This window comes from Callorhinus ursinus, unplaced genomic scaffold (genome assembly GCF_003265705.2).
Source record: "Callorhinus ursinus isolate GAN/ISIS: 27379988/994484 unplaced genomic scaffold, GSC_fseal_2.0 scaffold7, whole genome shotgun sequence".
Taxonomy (NCBI): domain Eukaryota; kingdom Metazoa; phylum Chordata; class Mammalia; order Carnivora; family Otariidae; genus Callorhinus; species Callorhinus ursinus.
Genome location: NW_027397069.1, coordinates 20,324,154 through 20,328,778, shown reverse-complemented (window position 1 = coordinate 20,328,778; position 4,625 = coordinate 20,324,154). Strand labels below are relative to the sequence as shown.

Here is a 4,625-nt window from a genome sequence, read left to right as displayed (position 1 = left end):
TAGACTAAACCTCAGGAAATTTCCAAGGTATTAAAATGAAATATAAGAGAATGATGAATGAGATGTGTCTTGTAGGATCAATTCAAAACACGTAACATCTGCATTAGAATGGTGGAATTTACAGAAAGAATGACAAAGAAAGAAAAAGGAAAGATAAAAATGTTCATTATGATAATAAAACAAAATTTCTCAAGGAAGAGAGTCATGGTTTTCCAGATTGATAGAAACCCAGAACACAGCAGGAAAAAAAAATTCCATTTCAAGAAATCCCATGTAGAATATTAGAACACCTGGAGCAGCGCCATGGTGGTAGGCAAGAACAAGCACCTTACAAAAGGCGGCAAAAATGGAGCCTGGAAGAAAGTGGTTGATCCGTTTTCTAAGAAAGATTGGGATGATGTGAAAGCACCAGCTATGCTCAATGTAAGAAATATTGGAAAAATACTAGTCACAAGAACTCAAGGAACCAAAATCGCATCCGATGGCCTCAAGGGCCATGTTTTTGAAGTGAGCCTTGCTGATCTGCCGAAGGATGAAATTGCGTTTAGAAAATTCAGGCTAATTACTGAGGATGTTCAGGGCAAAAACTGCCTGACTAATTTCCATGGCATGGATCTTACCCGTGACAAAATGTGCTCCATGGTCAAAAAATGGCAGACCATGATTAAAGCTCATGTTGATGTCAAGACTACTGATGGTTATTTGCTTCATCTGTTTTGTGTTGGTTTTACTAAAAAACACAATAATCAGATTTGGAAGACCTGTTATGCTCAGCACCAACAGGTCCATCAAATTCGGAAAAAGATGATGAAAATCATGACCTGAGAGGTGCAGACAAATGACTTGAAAGAAGTGGTCAAGAAAATGATTCCAGACAGCATTGGAAAAGATATAGAAAAAACTTGTCAGTCTATCTATCCACTCCATGATGTCTTTGTTAAAAAAGTAAAAATGCTGAAAAAGCCCGTTTGAATTGGGAAAGCTCATGGAGCTTCATGGTGAAGGTAGTAGTTCTGGAAAAGCTACTGGGGATGAGACGGTGCTAAAGTTGAACAAACTGATGGATATGAGCCACCAGTCCAAGCATCAGTTTAAAATTCAGACATTTAATGGTGACAAATAAAAAAGTCTCATTTGTGATGTTTAAAAAAAAAGGAAAAAAAGAATATTAGAACACCTGAAATGATGAAAAGATGCTGTAAGTATCTGGGAGTTGGGGGTGGAGGAGGCGAATACAAATGACAATTGAGCAAAAATGGGAATTGCGTTGGAATTCTTAACAGCCTAGGAAACTATAAAAGAAGTGTGAAAAATAGAAGAACTTCACATGTAAATATCAGAAAATTGACTTCTCATAAACCTCTCCTCAGGAAGCTAACAGAGGATATGCGCCAGTACACAAGGGAACGTACAGAGAATGAGAACTTCTGATCCTAGAAATATTTGCTCCTCACAGGATGAAGAGAAATTGCAGCAATACAATTTTGCCACAGAATTAGAAAGCAGCCTATTGGAAGGACCTAAGTTTCTGCTTGTAAATATTTCAAAAATAAAAACTGCCGGTGCACTTTGCAATCTACTAGACCAGAAGAGCTCAGCATCAAATAACTAGCGGAAGTGTATATGACACATTAAAAGCTCTGAAGAAGCTGGCATCTCTTGAAAAGATCTTTGTTTAGGTTTTGGAAAACACTCAATTGATGAGTAACAACAGATGTCTGACTTACGTGAAGTGACAGGCAGAGCTCCTATCATATAAACCTTAGCAGGAAAGACAAATTTTATTCATGTTCCACTACCATGGTTTGGCAAACTAATTCTTTTACTACCTTGTCCTTTGATATTAAATAAGAAAGCATTTATTTATGAAAAATTTTGAGAGAGGTTATGGCACAGTTTTGAATATGAAAGAAGTTCAAGTGGGTTTTTTAACATTGCTGATATTTATTTCTGTAACTTGAAGAAATTTAGACAAAACTGAAAGAAGTACACTTTTTTGTGAATTTCTTTCCTTCCCTCCCTCCCTCTGTCCCTTCCTTCCTTCCTTCCTTTCTCTTTTCTCTTTTTCTTTTTTAAAGGTTACATATTCTTCTAGTACTTATAAAACAGCTCTGTGTAATTTTAGTTAGGGTTACTGAAGCAAGACCAGTTATAAAGCTGATTACCAAGTTAGTTTTACAAGCTAATATTAACAATATGTAGAGTGTGTACTAGAAATAATGTTACACATGAAGTGAAATGGTTAATTCCATGTATCAACTTGACTGAGCCACAATGCTTAGATATGTGGTCAGATATTCTAGATGCTCCTGTGAAGGTGTTTTTGCATAAAATTAATATTTAAGTCAGTGGACTTTGAGTAAAGCACATTGCCCTACACATGCTGGTCGGCCTCATCCAATTGGTTGAAAGCCTGAATTGAATGAGAGAATTCCCTTTCTCCTGAGCAAGAAAGAATTATGTCAGGGCTGTTTTTGAACTTCAGCTGTAACATTGTCTCTTCTGGGTCTCCAACTGCTCTGCCTTTGGACCCTCTCATGAGGTCAGCTTGCTGGCCTCCCCCCATGAGACTTTCAACTCACCAACTTTCCACTATCAGAAAAACCAATTAATTTTTTTTCTCCCACTCTCCCTGTATATACATTTCTCCTGTTATGTTTCTCAGGAGAACCCTGACTAGTATATAAACCGGTGTATTTTTTTTCCTCTTTCTCACACATGTATACATAGGCAAAAAAACTATATAGTAGGTTCCTTAATTATTCCTTTTTTTTTTTAAGATTGTATTTATTTGAGAGAGAGAGAGAGAGAGAGAGAGCGTTCAGGAGCAAGGGAGCAGAGGGAGAGGGAGAAGTAGGCTCCCCGCTGAGCAGGGAGCCCAAGGTGGGGCTTGATCCCAGGACCCTGGGATCATGACTTGAGCCAAAGGCAGACACAACTGACTGAGCCACCCAGGCGCCCCTTAATTATTCCTATTTTACAGATGAGGAAACAGGTTTTATAAAGTTCACTTAATTTGTCCTGTATTATACATTAAGTGACAAAACTGGAATCTAAAACCTAAGCTGCTTTAGGGGCGCCTGGGTGGCTCAGTCATTAAGCATCTGCCTTCCGCTCAGGTCATGATCCCAGGGTCCTGGGATCAAGCCCCACATCAGGCTCCCTGCTCAGCAGGAAGCCTGCTTCGCCCTCTCTTACTCCCCCTGCTTGTGTTCCCTCTCTCGCTGTGTCTCTCTGTCAAATAAATAAATAAAATCTTTAAAAAATAAATAAAAATAAAACCTAAGCTGCTTTGACGGCAACATTTATGTATTGCACTTTACAAGTTAAAATGAGCTCGTTGGGAAATTAAAAATCTGGCAATTGTGGCCATTGGCGCACTATCATAATCTTACAATTTAAGTCAAGGACAATCTGTAAATGTAAATGTGGCATAAACATATCAGAAGTAAGGCACTAAAAAGAAAAAGGTATAACTCTTTATATGAGGTATAAACAATCATAGATTGAAGTTTTTAGTTCCTAAACTCAGGACTTTCCTTTTTAGGTTTAAAAACAATATAGAGAAGGTGGAATGTAAACTACTTAGAGTATTTTCCAATTTTTAATTATGAAGAATATTAATTGAAGATTTGGACAAAGAAGAAAAGAAACAGATTAAAAACAAAAAGTAAATCCATTAATCACACAAGGCAAAGAAATTGTTCATTGTTTTTCTCTTTTATTTTTCTATAAATATGTGAAATTTAATATTTGATATTTTTAATTAGGAGAACACTATGCACTGCCTTTTAAATACATAAGCAAATTTTCTATAAAATACTCTTCAAAGTCTGAATTGTCACTGTTTTTATATTGTCTCTATAACATTCTGTAATACAGTTCATTTAACTTCATTTACCTGTTTTTGGGCATTGAGATTTCTACATTTTGCATGTTATATATAAGGCTTTTATGAGCGTTTCCTACATAAGGTTGAACATCCTCTGTGTACTGCTCTGATTATTTTCTTATTACAAATTCTTTTAAGTGAAGTTACTAATCGAGTATTGTCTGAGATTAACAAACATTTAAAAGTTATTTATGAATTTCCCTTTCTTTGCTCTCTAAATCTGTTTTTAAAAATTATTTATAAATGTGCTTTACTATTTGATTTATGTTCAACTTAAACAGAATGTTTTCTAAGATCAGCTATTTCCATTTGGAAATACAATAAATGTTATTTTATTTTATTTATTTATTTATTTATTTTTTATTTTTTTTTTTAAGATTTTTTTTATTTATTTATTTGACAGAGAGAGACACAGCGAGAGAGGGAACACAAGCAGGGGGAGTGGGAGAGGGAGAAGCAGGCTCCCCGCCGAGCAGGGAGCCCGATGTGGGGCCCAATCCCAGGACCCTGGGATCATGACCCGAGCCGAAGGCAGACGCCCAACCAACTGAGCCACCCAGGCGCCCCCAATAAATGTTATTTTAAATCACTTTAATGTTTGGATGGAAACTAAAAATATTAATCTCAATCTTGAATGAATTTTGTGGCCAAATTACAATACTCTGATAACCCAAGAGTAGAATAATATCTTAAATATAGCTTTGCAGTTGTTGACCAATTACTCCAGTTTTAA

The 4,625-nt window shown here is 36.3% G+C and overlaps 1 pseudogene; it reads left to right on the top strand.

Moving 5' to 3' along the window:
- The first annotated feature begins 303 nt into the window (after positions 1–303).
- Positions 304–1,095, top strand: LOC112826717 (small ribosomal subunit protein eS1-like; annotated as a pseudogene).
- The last annotated feature ends 3,530 nt before the right edge of the window (positions 1,096–4,625 follow it).